The 15562-nt window shown below is 48.4% G+C and overlaps 2 long non-coding RNA genes across 2 annotated transcripts in view; one reads left to right on the plus strand and one right to left on the minus strand.

Moving 5' to 3' along the window:
- LOC140425616 (uncharacterized) overlaps nucleotides 1-13223 on the minus strand; it is a 33852-nt gene extending 20629 nt beyond the window's left edge. The window contains exon 1 of the long non-coding RNA XR_011947908.1: nucleotides 13139-13223. This is a non-coding gene — a long non-coding RNA (uncharacterized lncRNA). The remainder of the gene's footprint in view (nucleotides 1-13138) is intronic.
- Nucleotides 1-14477, plus strand: part of LOC140425615 (uncharacterized) — a 42296-nt gene extending 27819 nt beyond the window's left edge. Inside the window, exons 2-3 of the long non-coding RNA XR_011947907.1 lie at nucleotides 4180-4397; nucleotides 14026-14477. This is a non-coding gene — a long non-coding RNA (uncharacterized lncRNA). The remainder of the gene's footprint in view (nucleotides 1-4179; nucleotides 4398-14025) is intronic.
- The last annotated feature ends 1085 nt before the right edge of the window (nucleotides 14478-15562 follow it).

The raw sequence follows: 15562 nt of genomic DNA on the forward strand, positions 1-15562 counted from the left end.
ACGCCGACAAAGAGGAAAAGATACTATCACCGTAACACCGGCAGGTTCTGCCCTCAGGAGCCGGGCCAGACAGCCAGAATGCAAAACACACGCGGCTATGACAAACTGATCAGCGGCATGGTGGCGCAGTGGTTAGCACTGCTTCCTCACGGCGCTGAGGACCTGGGTTCAATCCCGGCCCCGGGCCACTGTCTGTGTGAAGTTTGCACATGCTCCCCATGTCTGCGTGGGTCTCGCCCCCACGACCCAAAGATGTGCAGAGTAGGTGGATTGACCACGCTAAATTGCCCCCTAATTGGGACAAAATAATTGAGTACTCTAAATTTTTTTTAAAAGCTATGAAAAACTGGCAGTGGTCCACAGCTTTGTCCCCCAACCAAAACATTATGTAGTCAACTCGGGTAAGGTAAAATCACCATGGTCCCAAATGGCCATAGGCTGTTTGCCCCTTTGAAGGGGAGAGCTGGGTGGTGTGTGATTTAACCTGAGGTTCACTACACCTAAGGCAAGGAGCACAGTTGAGAAGGTGGGGCCTTCATGAATAACCATAAATAACCACTGAAAATACCCCTGGCACTATCCCAGCACTGCCACCTGGTACTGGGCAATGCCATCAGGCAGTGCCAGGTGACTCCCAGGCAAGACCATCTCCCCGCAGAGGGTTCTACTCAGATGTGCACCTGCGGTGGGTTCTGCTCACCAGTTGCACATCATGGGGGACCTGTCCTGTTTTGCAACCCGAATGGACAGTGGTGGTGGGGCGGGGGGTGGGGGAGGGAGGGGAGATCTATCAGGCACAAAGGCCTGATAATGATATTTAAGTGTATTCAACGTTGGGATATCCATTCCAGCATTGCCAGGGAGCGGAGACAACTGCAATTGGAAATTCCGTTGGAGTAAAACATGTTTTGAGACTCTCGTGGGGACGGGCCCTTCCATTTGGTTCCCTTATTTCCTATTTCTTTTATTTTGTCGTTATCGTCTTTGGTCCATGGATCCTTAATGGACATATTTCTTGTAGTCGAGCAGAGGAAGTGAGGAACTCAACAGTTTCAAATACAGTGTGCTATTTGAACAGAAGAACTCAGACTTTCTGACACCCGTGAGATCGGAGGGATTTAGTTCGACTGGTTGGCAGATGGCTGGATTGGCCAGGGACAATATTCTGCCTGGCACAAACAGCGATTGGATTCTGCCAGGTGGTGGTTTTCAGAGGACCCAGCAGAAAAAGCTCCTGGAGGAGCTTTCAGGAGAGGCTGTGTGCTTCTCTATCCCGACTATTTCCTGCCTGCTGTTTCTGAGTCTGCAGAGAAGTCTCGAGATGCTTATGAATCTACAGTGAAAACCATTGCAAACTGAAAACAAAGATATCATCCAACTGGAGGCTGAGACTGGAGAAAAATCTAACTGGAAGACACCCATCTGAAACAGAAACTTTATCCTTTTACTTTTAGTATTTTTTACACCCATCTTTCCCCTCTGTGTTTGTCTGTCTTGTGTGTCTGTAGAGGATGGCGAGTTAGAGGGGGGGTTTAGAAATTAGATAATAGCTAACCAGTTATATTTTCTGCCTATTTAATTATAGTTATTGTTATTAATAAAAGTCAGCTGTGTTTAAATTACAAATCTGGTGACTATAGTTGTTGGGCAACTAAAGACCAAAGACTTCGGGTACTTTTAAAATTAAGAGTCAATTTCAATCGTGTTGCGAGACTCTGGGTCAAGTTGGATTGGAATTAACCGCGCTCAGCCCAGGGCGCCATGACGCATGGCATTCCCCCCCCCCCCCCCGCCCTGCCGATCGTGCCTCCTGAAGATAGGAGTACAACTTTCTTTCTCTCTCCACAGATGCTGCCAGACCTGCTGTTTCTTTCTCATCACTTCCTGTTTTTATTTCCGATCTCCAGCACCCCCAGTACTTTTATTTTATTTTAGCCTCAATGAATGTGTTTCTTTTGTGGGAAAGTTATATTTGCAAGCATATTAGGCAGAATGTAACCCCAGCCAATTATTTTTAGGAATGTTTGACAACTGTAGAAAGTACAAGTCTAACAGGAAAGAGTACAAAAGCTCAAAGTGCTTCTCTTTTATGTAGGTTCTGAAGTCGGCTGCCTCAGGAAAAGTTCCATAATGTATTTGGAACAATGTTCCAGATGCTCAATGTCTACACGAAACAGGCTGTGCTCGAGAAGCTTATGTTCGCTCATTAGTCTTACATGGGGATTTTTCTCACAAGGTGCTGCTATATTCGTTTCCAGTCATTTCAGGACATCTTTGCTGTTTGCCTTTTTGACACTTTTGCTGTTCAACGGCTTTGATAAAAACAAGCTGCCAGCTTTCTTGCAAAAAATAAAGATGCACTCCCATCTGCTGCTCCGCATATTTTTCAGAATCCTTTCGTGCCTTGAGCCTGGATGAACATCCTGCCAGTTTTCCAGGTTGTGCAGGTGGCATGCAAAGCAAGTGCCTTTTCCCTGTTGCCTGTGTGCAGGGACGGCACTATCAGCCCACTCGCATGTTATTAGAAATAAATAGCATGGCGTGCTGCTTCTCAAACATGTCCCATTATACAAAACATATGATTCAATGCGCAACTAAATCAACAAACGTGGCTTCCTTCTTGATGCCAAATCATTTTCTGCAGCTGTTTGCTCTTCACCAGTCTCTCTTTTATGTCAAGCTTCATGTGTCGTACCTCATTAAGGAGACTGCTGTTTTCCTGCACAATATTATAGCCTGCAAAAAGCTGTCGCGATTTTTATAATTCAGAAGCATGTTCGTAAAGTATCCTCTGACCAATTGTGGAATTGACCCCATTGGCAGCTCACTCTGATGTTCTCATCGCACCTGTTCTCCACCTCGGATCAAAGATATGGGGGCGGTTTTGGGCCTGCGTTCACCGTGAGCATAATTGGCAATGTGGGCCCAAAATATCCCCAGAATTGGAAAACGGGATTGTTGCCGATGGGATCTCGTTTTCCGATTTTTCCCTACCCCTGGCCGGTGATGTAACGAGGATCCCGCCCTTTCTTTAATGCATTTTAATATAATTATTGTGGCCCCCCCCCCCCCCCCCCCCCCCCCCCGCAAATAATTTACAACAGCTTCTGTAAAATGCAAAGCAGTCGTGGGGAACCCGCCCGGGGTACAACGGTAAGTATAAGTATAACCTCGCCCTGCCAGTGTGTCACCTCCAGGGGCAGTGCTGGGGCGGGCCCGCTGGGGAGCTCCATTGGGGGGGGGGGGTTGCCCCAGTAGTTGTGGTGGTGGTGGGTTGGGGTGTCCCAACCTTTGTGGAGCCGGTGTTGCTGGCTCTATCAGGCTCCGCCCTTCCAGCATGCCGGTGAAAATAACAGGCCTGGATTTTCTGTGCACACCACGCCACAGAATCTGGAGAGAAAACTCGGCTGTACAGCTGGAGAGCTACAGGTCAGTCTTCTTGCCCCAGCCAGCACTCTGTGCACAGACCGCATAATTCGGCCCATTGTAATCCTTCATTATGCGCTCACCTCATGAGACAGTTTCCACAGGTAGACAAAGTCTGTTAACTGCAAGCTGCATATTTCTATGTGCTGTGAATGAGCTAAGCTGACACGGGACAACCAGCCTCCCCTTCACTGTGGTCTGTTGCAGGGGAGATATTGTAGAATATCCATCAAATTCCCTTGCACACTGAAATATGGTTGATCCAACACTTAACCATAGTATCCAGGAGAAAGCTAAAACAACATTATAGTCAGGATAAAACTAAGGACTAGTGTTACTGACAAGTGAGCTAGTACTCAGATACAGCAGCCACAATTTACCATGGCGGGTGCGGTGTGAAATGAGAGCCAGGAGGAAAGATTGGGTGAAATTCTGCCTGGCCAGAACTCAATCCACTTTGTGTTCTGATACATTTTTGAGTAGGCAGGACAGCAACAGTGGAATTTTAATGTTAATTTAGAAGCACACCGCCACCCTCTACAGTACCTCCGACCGTTCTGATGTACGGGGCATTGAAAGTAAATGATGTCAGTATGAAATGGGCAACCATGGTGGGATTAAGAGAAGTTGTGAAAAAGGCAGAAAATATTAAGATGCTTTCAATAACTGCTTTACTTTCTCTTCTCTTTATATTTTGGCACTTCATTTCCCGTGTTTGCGCCCTCTGCAATGATTGACACATCGTGGGAATAGCAACTATCCGATGTGTTTGGGAACAGAAGAGGACCTATGGCATATGATCCGTCAAGATAGGCTGCAGAAGAGATACTTGGTGCCATTTGTCGCTACCCACATCTGCACAGAGGTGTGGTCAGAGCTTGCTTTGTGCAAATGGAGGTACCTTTTCCCAAGAAAGCTGGAACAACTTCTCTTGACAACCCTACTCGGATAGGGTGAATGTCCGACTAATGGTAACTTCTTAAAAAATCATTCATGCGATATGAGCGTTGCTGGCAAGTCAGTATTTATTGCCAATTCCTAATTGCCCTTGAGAAGGTGCTGCTGAGTCACTATCTTGGACTGCTTCAGGCCTTGTGGCGTGGGGTAACACCCACTACGCCGTTAAGGACGGTGTTCCAGAATTTTGCCACAATTACAGTGAAGGTGTGGTGATATGGTTCCAAGTCAGGATACGTATTGGTCAAGCTGGTGTGCGACTCGGTGGAGAACCAGCAGCTGATGGCGTTCCCATGTGTCTGCTTCCCTTGCCCTTCTAAGTGGTAGAGGTCACGGACCTGGAAGGTGTTGTCGAAGGGGTCTTGGCAAGTTTCTGCCGTGCATATTGTAGACGGTACACACACTGCAGCCACTGTACACCATCTTGTGTCCCCACTGAAGTTAAATTTAATCTCCAAAGTGAGTCCTTTTTGAATTCTAGCTATATCCCGCCTATCCAAAGTAATAATGACAATTACATAGAATTTACAGTGCAGAAGGAGGCCATTCGGCCCATCGAGTCTGCACCGGCTCTTGGAAAGAGCACCCTACCCAAGGTCAACACCGCCACCCTATCCCCATAACCCAGTAACCCCACCCAACACTAAGGGCAATTTTGGACACGAAGGGCAATTTATCATGGCCAATCCACCTAACCTGCACATCTTTGGACTGTGGGAGGAAACCGGAGCACCCGGAGGAAACCCACGCACACACAGGGAGGACGTGCAGACTCCGCACAGACAGTGACCCAAGCCGGAATCGAACCTGGGACCCTGGAGCTGTGAAGCAATTGTGCTATCCACAAGGCTACCGTGCTGCCCGATAATATACATAATATAAATATCTCACAAATTGTTGCAGAAGATTACTGAAGACACAACTACATTAATGCAGTGAAACGTCCCCACCCCCCATTCCCGGTATTATCCTGGCATTCTGCTACCTCCACAAAAAAACAGCCAATCAATTTCTTTTGAAATGTAGTTACTGTTGTGTTTTTATTTTTTGAAACTAAATTCAGAGTATTTTTTCCAATTAAAGGACAATTTAGCGCGGCCAACTCACCTGTCCTGCACATCTTTGGGTTGTGGGGGTGAAACCCATGCAGACACTGGAGAATGTGCAAACTCCGCATGGACAGTGACCCGGAGCTGGGATCGAACCCGGGTCCTTTGCGCCGTGGGGCAGCAGTGCTAACCACTGCGCCACCGTGCCACCCCACTGTTGTAATATAGTCTGTGGAATTCACTTACCCAGAGAGCAGTAGAGGCAGGGTCATTGAATATTTTTAAGAATGAGTTAGATTGACACTTAATTGACAAGGGAGTCAAAATGTTAAAGGGGGTAGAGAAGGAAGTAGAGTTGAGGCTACAATCCAATCAGCCATGATCTTATCGAATGGCGGAGTAGCCTCAAGGGGTCAAATGGACTACTCCTAATTCATATGTTCATAAAATACAGCAGCTAATTTGTGCATAACAACAGCAATGTGATAGTAATCAACAATCCTTTTTGTTTAAGTGATGCGATTTTAAAGAAAGGTTGCAGAGGTAAGCCAGGGATCTACAGACCAGTGAGTCTCAGGTCAGTGGTTGGGAAACAACTGGAGAAGATTCTGAAGGAGGGAATCTATCTCCACTTTGAGAGGCAAGGTTTGATCAGGGAGAGTCAGCATGGCTTTGTCAGAGGGAGGTCATGCCTAACAAATTTGATTGAATTATTTGAGGAAGTGTACCCGAACAGGCGCTGGAATGTGGTGACTAGGGGCTTTTCACAGTAACTTCATTGCAGTGTTAATGTAAGCCTACTTGTGGCACTAATAAAAATTATTATTAAAGATTATTATTATTATAAAGGCAGCAAATGCACACGGAATATTAGGTAATTTGATAAGGTGGATTCAAAATTGGCTTAGTTTTAGCAGACAGAGGGTGATGACAGACAGCTGCTTTAGTGACTGGAAGGAAGTGTCCAGTGATATACCACAGAGATCCATGCTGGGTCCCCTATTGTTTGTCAAGTGCTGGCAAATGACATAGGTGCCGATGTGGGGGGGTAAGACAGTATGTTTACGGATGGCACACAGATTGGCTGGGTGGTTAACAGTAAGGTTGCATGTCTTGGATTACAGAATGGTCAAATGGGCATATAAGTGATAGATAGAAAGAATTTAACACTGAAAAGTGTGAGGTGAAATATTTTGGAAGGCGTAAAATGACAAGGAAGCATTCAATAAACGGCATGACACAAGGAATTCTGACAAACAAAGGAACCTTGGCGTGTTTGTCCATAGATCTCTGAGGGCACAAGGACAGGTTAATATGGGGGTGAAACAGGCATAGGGCACACTTGCCTTTATCAATTGTGGCATAGATTACAAAAGCAAGGAATTCATGTTGGAGTTATGTAGAACATTAGTGAGGTCACAGCTGGAGTACTGTGCGCAATTCTGGTCACCATATTATAGGAAGGATGTGATTGCACTGGAGGGGGTGCAGAGGAGATTCACCAGGATGTTGCCTGAGATGGAACATTTAAGTTATGGAGAGAGTTGGATAAGCTTGGGTTGTTTTCGCTGGAGCAGAGTAGACTGAGGGGCGACCTGATTGAGGTGGACAAGATTATGAGGAGCATGGACAGGGTGGATAGGGAGCAGCTGCTCCCCTTAGTTGAAGGGTCAGTTATGAGGGGACACAAGTTCAAGGTGCGGGGCGGGAGGTTCAGGGGGGATTTGAGGAAAAACATTTTTACCCAGAGGGTGGTGAGGGTCTGGAACACGCTGCCTGGGAGGGTGGTAGGGGCGGGTTGCCTCACATCCTTCAGCAAGTACCTGGATGAGCACTTGGCACATCTTAACATTCAAGGCTATGGGCCAAGTGCTGGCAAATGGGATTAGGTAGGTCAGGTCAGGTGTTTTTCATGTGTCAGTGCAGACTCGATGGACCGAAGGGCCTCCTCTGCACTGTCTTATTCTGCGATTCTGTGATTGAGGAATTAAATATTTTATTGAAAATTTTTGGTCAACCAACACAGTACATTGTGTATCCTTTACACAATATTATAACAGCACAAATAACAATGACCTATTTTATATAAACAAAAAAATGAATAAATATTAAATAACAAAAATGAAAACTAGCCCTAATTGGCAACTGCCTTGTCACAAGTTACACCCCCCCCGCCCCCCCCCCCCCCCTCCCCCCCCCCCCCCCCCCCCCCCCCCCCCCCCAATCCTGGGCTGCTGCTGCTGCCTTCTTTTTCCCATTCCATCTATCTATCCGCAAGGTATTCGACGAACGGTTGCCACCGCCTGGTGAACCCATCCACAAATAGATCTTTCAGTTGCGTTATTCCTGCTCTTTGCCACATTCCATATCCCCCATCCATTCCCCCCGGGGCAAACCTATGGTTTGGTTGTTTCTTATCGGGAACCCCCCCAAGGCTCCAGTCTTTCCCCTATGCCGTCTCCACTGTCCCCAAATCTTCAGTGTAGCTACCACCACCGGGCTTGTGGTGTAGTTCCTCGGTGAGAACGGCAATGGTGCTGTCACCATAGCCTGTAGGCTAGTCCCCCTACAGGACGCCCTCTCTAATCTCTTCCACGCCGCTCCCTCCTCCTCTCCCATCCACTTACTCACCATTGAAATATTAGCGGCCCAATAATACTCACTTAGGCTCGGTAGTGCCAGCCCCCCCCTATCCCTGCTGCGCTGTAAGAATCCCTTCCTCACTCTCGGGGTCTTCCCGGCCCAGACAAAACCCATGATGCTCTTTTCAATCCTTTTAAAAAAAGCCTTCGTGATCACCACCGGGAGGCACTGAAACACAAAGAGGAATCTCGGGAGGACCACCATCTTAACCGCCTGCACCCTCCCTGCCATTGACAGGGCTACCATATCCCATCTCTTGAAATCTTCCTCCATCTGTTCCACCAACCGCGTTAAATTTAACCTGTGCAATGTGCCCCAATTCTTAGCTATCTGGATCCCCAGGTAACGAAAGTCTCTTGTTACCTTCCTCAACGGTAGGTCCTCTATTTCTCTACTCTGCTCCCCTGGATGCACCACAAACAACTCACTTTTCCCCATGTTCAATTTATACCCTGAAAAATCCCGAAACTCCCCAAGTATCCGCATTATTTCTGGCATCCCCTCCGCCGGATCCGCCACATATAGTAGCAAATCGTCCGCATACAAAGATACCCGGTGTTCTTCTCCTCCCCTAAGTACTCCCCTCCACTTCTTGGAACCCCTCAACGCTATCGCCAGGGGCTCAATCGCCAGTGCAAACAATAATGGGGACAGAGGGCATCCCTGCCTTGTCCCTCTATGGAGCCGAAAATATGCCGATCCCCGTCCATTCGTGACCACGCTCGCCACTGGGGCCCTATACAATAGCTGCACCCATCTAACATACCCCTCTCCAAAACCAAATCTCCTCAACACCTCCCACAAATAATCCCATTCCACTCTATCAAATGCTTTCTCGGCATCCATCGCCACTACTATCACTGTTTCTCCCTCTGGTGGGGCCATCATCATTACCCCTAACAACCTCCGTATATTCGTGTTCAGCTGTCTCCCCTTCACAAACCCAGTTTGGTCCTCGTGGACCACCCCCGGGACACATTCCTCTATTCTCATTGCCATTACCTTGGCCAGGACCTTGGCATCTACATTTAGGAGGGAAATTGGTCTGTAGGACCCGCATTGTAGCGGGTCCTTTTCCTTCTTTAAGAGAAGCGATATCGTTGCTTCAGACATAGTCGGGGACAGTTGTCCCCTTTCCTTTGCCTCATTAAAGGTCCTCGTCAGTACCGGGGCGAGCAAGTCCAAAAATTTCCTAGAGAATTCGACTGGGAATCCATCCGGTCCCGGGGCCTTTCCCGTCTTCATGCTCCTAATTCCTTTCACCACTTCTTCTACCTCGATCTGTGCTCCCAGTCCCACCCTTTCCTGCTCTTTCACCTTGGGAATTTCCAGCCGATCCAAAAAGTCCATCATTCTCTCCCTCCCATCCGGGGGTTGAGCTTCATATAATTTTTTATAAAATGTCTTGAACACTCCATTCACTCTCTCCGCTCCCCGCTCCATCTCTCCTTCCTCGTCCCTCACTCCCCCTATTTCCCTCGCTGCTCCCCTTTTCCTCAATTGGTGTGCCAGCAACCTGCTCGCCTTCTCCCCATATTCGTACTGTACACCCTGTGCCTTCCTCCATTGTGCCTCTGCAGTGCCTGTAGTCAGCAAGTCAAATTCCACATGCAGCCTTTGCCTTTCCCTGTACAATCCCTCCTCCGGTGCTTCCGCATATTGTCTGTCCACCCTCAAAAGTTCTTGCAGCAACCGCTCCCGTTCCTTACTCTCCTGCTTCCCTTTATGTGCCCTTATTGATATCAGCTCCCCCCTAACCACCGCCTTCAACGCCTCCCAGACCACTCCCACCTGGACCTCCCCATTATCATTGAGTTCCAAGTACTTTTCAATGCACCCCCTCACCCTTAGACACACCCCCTCATCCGCCATTAGTCCCATGTCCATTCTCCAGGGTGGGCGCCCTCCTGTTTCCTCCCCTATCTCCAAGTCCACCCAGTGTGGGGCGTGATCCGAAATGGCTATAGCCGTATACTCCGTTCCCCTCACCTTCGGGATCAATGCCCTACCCAGCACAAAAAAGTCTATGCGCGAGTAGACTTTATGGACATAGGAGAAAAACGAGAACTCCTTACTCCTAGGTCTACTAAATCTCCACGGGTCTACACCTCCCATCTGCTCCATAAAATCTTTAAGCACCTTGGCTGCTGCCGGCCTCCTTCCAGTCCTGGACTTCGACCTATCCAGCCCTGGTTCCAACACCGTATTAAAGTCTCCCCCCATTATCAGCTTTCCCGTCTCTAGGTCCGGAATGCGTCCTAGCATCCGCCTCATAAAATTGGCATCATCCCAATTCGGAGCATATACGTTTACCAAAACCACCGTCTCTCCCTGTAGTTTGCCACTCACCATCACGTATCTGCCCCCGTTATCCGCCACTATAGTCTTTGCCTCGAACATTACCCGCTTCCCCACTAATATAGCCACCCCCCTGTTTTTCGCATCTAGCCCCGAATGGAACACCTGCCCCACCCATCCTTTGCGCAGCCTAACCTGGTCTATCAGTTTCAGGTGCGTTTCCTGTAACATAACCACATGTGCTTTAAGTTTCTTAAGGTGTGCGAGTACCCGTGCCCTCTTTATCGGCCCGTTCAGCCCTCTCACGTTCCACGTGATCAGCCGAGTTGGGGGGCTTCCCACCCCCCCCCCCTTGTCGATTAGCCATCCCCTTTTTCCAGCTTCTCACCCAGTTCCCACGCAGCTGTATCTCCCCCAGGCGGTGCCCCCCCGCCCATCCTCTCCCGTACCCGCTCCCCCCTTTCCCCAGCAGCAGCAACCCAGTAATTCCCCCCTCCCACCCCCCCCGCTAGACCCCCCGCTAGCGTAATTACTCCCCCCATGTTACTCCCAGAAGTCAGCAAACTCTGGCTGACCTCGGCTTCCCCCCGTGACCACGGCTCGCACCGTGCGACGCCCCCTCCTTCCTGCTTCTCTATTCCCTCCATAATTATCGTAGCGCGGGAGCCAAGCCCGCGCTTCTCCCTTGGCCCCGCCCCCCATGGCCAACGCCCCATCTCCTCTCCCACCCCACCTCCCCCCATCACCACCTGTGGGAGAGAGAAAAGTTACCACACCGCAGGATTAGAACATAAAACCCCTCTTCGCCCCCCACATTCGCCCCACCACTTTGTCCAAACGTTCTTTTTAATAACCCACTCATTCCAGTTTTTCTTCCACAATAAAAGTCCACGCTTCATCCGCCGTCTCAAAGTAGTGGTGCCTCCCTCGATATGTGACCCACAGTCTTGCCGGTTGCAGCATTCCGAATTTTATCTTCTTTTTATGAAGCACCGCCTTGGCCCGATTAAAGCTCGCCCTCCTTCTCGCCACCTCCGCACTCCAGTCTTGATAAACGCGGATCACCGCGTTCTCCCATTTACTGCTCCGAGTTTTCTTCGCCCATCTAAGGACCATTTCTCTATCCTTAAAACGGAGGAATCTCACCACTATGGCTCTGGGAATTTCTCCTGCTCTCGGTCCTCGCGCCATAACTCGGTATGCTCCCTCCACCTCCAACGGACCCGCCGGGGCCTCCGCTCCCATTAACGAGTGCAGCATCGTGCTCACATATGCCCCGACGTCCGCTCCCTCCACACCTTCAGGAAGACCAAGAATCCTCAGGTTGTTCCTCCTTGCGTTGTTTTCCAGTGCCTCCAACCTTTCCACACATCGTTTCTGATGTGCCTCCTGTATCTCCGTCTTCACCACCAGGCCCTGTATATCGTCCTCATTCTCGGCTGCCTTCGCCTTCACGACCCGAAGCTCCCGCTCCTGGGTCTTTTGTTCCTTCTTTAGCCCTTCGATCGCCTGTAGTATCGGGGCCAACAGCTCTTTCTTCATTTCCTTTTTTATCTCTTCCACGCAGCATTTCAAGAACTCTTGTTGTTCAGGGCCCCATGTTAAACTGCCACCTTCCGACGCCATCTTGGTTTTTGCTTGCCTTCCTTGCCGCTGTTCCAAAGGATCCGCTGCAATCCGGCCACTTTCCTCTCCTTTTTCCATCCGTGTCCAGGGGGAATTCCCTTCTGGTTTACCGCACAGTGTTTTTAGCCGTTAAAATTGCCGTTGGGGCTCCTACCAAGAGCCCAAAAGTCCATTCCACCGGGAGCTGCCGAAACGTGCGACTTAGCTGGTCATCGCCGCACCCGGAAGTCCTGTGATTGAGGAATAACTATTGTCCAGCGATAACTCCCCTGGCCTTCTTCAAAATAGTGTCATGAGATATTGTACATCCTCTTGGTATAGCATCTCTTCCAAAAGCTCGCACTTACAACAGTACGTCACTCCTTCAGTACTGCACTGGAGTCTCAACCTTGATTTATGTGACCAAGCACCCCCTCCCCCCAAAAAAATTAAGTACGGGAGAATTGCGAAGGGAACCATGAGGGGACAGGCGGCAGGATTCTCGCCAGTTTTCCCAAATAAATTACACTTAGGGCGGGATTCTCCGGTTGTGCCCACTCGGTGACCGGATATTCCGCCCGAGGTCAATGGACCTTTACATGGTCCGCGTCCCGCCCGTAGTGATCTTGCTGCGGGCGGGATGGAAGAATCCAGGCTATAGTCATTTTGGGGGAGAATTCCACCCCTTGTTTTTAAAATGCCCAAAGTTCAAGGATCTGTAAAATGATTTTGGCCGTGTTGGCAATGACTTAAGGTTTTATACTTGTACAAGTGTCAAAAGGCATGAGGCAGTTACAGAAACATTGGGCAATAGTGTGCCTAGTCAGGCCCTTGTTATGCTTGGCTGGGCAAACTGACAGTCTACCCGATTGCACAAATTATCCAACTGGTATTGTGGTTTTCCGTAAATTTCTGGCTCTTTCAGGCCAGAGTTTTCAGCTTCACTAACAGGGCAACCCACCTTCAGTTTACAAAGGCTGAACAGAATGTATTTGCGCTTTTAGTTCACCTTGTTCATCGAACGACCAGCATCGATTTCAGGAAGTTGCTGCATTTTTGAGCTGAAAGTAAAACTCTCGGCGCTGTTGTGTCGAATTGCATTTGCCATTTGTTGCTCTTGTTTGTACAAAGGCAGCTATTTTTGAACGATAGTAACTTACCAACTTGGGTGTGTCCGGACTGAACAGAGGCTGGTTGAAACATCACTCACGCAAGAGTTGATGGTGAAATGCAAACTCATCATTTTGGGCTGTTAAAATAAAACCAGAGCGTTAAACAGGGGTAAAACATTGTCGCAACCTGGTAACTAATAACACACAAGTTTTGTTCTGACCGGGATGGCAGTATCTCTAGCCCCACTGCTCCACAGGTCGCAACATTAGTGTAAATGTTTAATTCGCTCACCAGAATCCCGCCCATGGGTTCCCAACAGTTTGACACGCTCTAACATTTCTACTCTAGGTAGCAAAGGAATCAATTAAAAATTTGGCAATTCATTAGGTTATAAACTGATTGTGAGGAGATAATTGTAGCATATCGTATCTCATGTTCAAAATACCAGAATTATCAAAATAGCCACACAGTCAAATATTCCTTCAGTCAAATCTCTGGGACTCAGTGCACATCACTTCATTGCTTGCAACAAAATGGGGATTGAGCATTGGAATCAACAGCCAGATTTTCAGTCTGTAACTGGTGTCATTGTTACAAGAGGGAGATATCAGGAAATTGGGTCCAGAAATGGGATCAAAGATGTAGCAGGCAATGTCGGGGTTAAAAAGACTGAGGGAAAAGTTGCTAGCACAGAGTCAAAGGGATATACCACACCTGACCTGAGTTACATTGTCCCATTCAGACTAAAACTCCTTAGTGGGAATGCACAGGATGTCCTTGTTCAGCCAGGGTGATTCACTCAAGATCCATTGTCCTTCAGGACACTCTTGATTGACCAACCATTAGCCCACTACAGAGTCTGATGACCTCTTTGTCTGTCAACGGGAGGATGGTTGCATATCAATAGCATGGCTCTGTTCTTTTGTATAAACAGGAGTGGGATATCAAATAGCCACGATAATGCTGATGGGTTCACGGCTGGGCACCCCTGGAGAGAATCTTTGTTCGAAGGGCAGGGCGGAGCTCAGAAGGAGAGAGAATCATGTTTTCAACAGGTTAAGGAGAAGAATTTGAAAAGCCATCGAGGAGGATCAGGAAAAAAACTCTCCCAGAGACAGGCTTTCGAAAAGGATTCTAAAGGAACTTGACAAGCTATCTTTGCCTGCCTATGTAAGTAGAATGAGAGTGGTATGTTCATTTGAAGTGCTGTTTAATGAGAACTTGTGTGTTACGGTTAAGAAACTACCTGAAATCTATTATTGTTCGGGTTGAAGTTTAAAAGTTTAAATATTGTTTTTCTTTTGTTTTAACAAAGCTTGTTTATAAAATAACCTTTTTAGGGCAGCACGGTAGCATTGTGGATAGCACAATTGCTTCACAGCTCCAGGGTCCCAGGTTCGATTCCGGCTTGGGTCACTGTCTGTGCGGAGTCTGCACATCCTCCCCGTGTGTGCGTGGGTTTCCTCCGGGTGCTCCGGTTTCCTCCCACAGTCCAAAGATGTGCAGGTTAGGTGGATTGGCCATGATAAATTGCCCTTAAGTGTCCAAAATTGCCCTTAGTGTTGGCTGGGGTTACTGGGTTATGGGGATAGGGTGGAGGTGTTGACCTTGGGTAGGGTGCTCTTTCCAAGAGCCGGTGCAGACTCGATGGGCCGAATGGCCTCCTTCTGCACTGTAAATTCTATGATAAACTAAGCCCCATTTCTTATGATATCACTCCTGCAACAAATCGATCTTTCCGTACCCCCTTAAAACTTAAAAACATTATGGTACTGGTCCAGTCTTCTCTTAGCCACTGTTGAGAGCTAACCAGATATCTGTAACAGACATTCATCCTCATCAACAGGTGAAAAGTACCTAACAGCAAACCCCATTGCATCTTGTCTCTGAAGAGATGACTGGAATAAAATAAAAATGTGTCAGGGTCCAAGGAAATCTGCATTACACAGATGGTGAGCTATTTTACCATCACAGGAAATGCCCACAACACATCACTTTAATATGGTAGCATTTTGGACAGGGATCCCCGACAAGTGCTCAACATATTTACTTCACCCGAATGCATGCTTTACCTTTCCAAATATATATTCAAGTGTCCCCGGACCCTCGGGAGGCCATATTCAGGGTGTCGGACCAGCCGGGGTTGGAAACGGGCGCGGAGGCAGATGTTGTAGCCTTCGCCTCGTTGATCGCCCGAAGGCGGATCCTGATACGTTGGAGAGCAACCTCTCCACCCTGTGCCCTGGCGTGGCGGGGGGACCTGCTGGAATTCTTGACTCTTGAGAAGGTTAAGTTTGAACTGAGGGGAAGGATGGAGGGGTTCTACAATTCATGGGCGTTATTCATTATGCACTTTCAAGAACTGGATAATATCGAACATTAATTGGGGGGGGGGGGGGGAGGGTTGGGGGGGTTGGGGGAGGGGGATTGTGTGTGTTAATGGTGACTATGGGTGATTCCTGATTCCTTTT

The sequence above is a fragment of the Scyliorhinus torazame genome, chromosome 6 (assembly GCF_047496885.1).
Source record: "Scyliorhinus torazame isolate Kashiwa2021f chromosome 6, sScyTor2.1, whole genome shotgun sequence".
Taxonomy (NCBI): domain Eukaryota; kingdom Metazoa; phylum Chordata; class Chondrichthyes; order Carcharhiniformes; family Scyliorhinidae; genus Scyliorhinus; species Scyliorhinus torazame.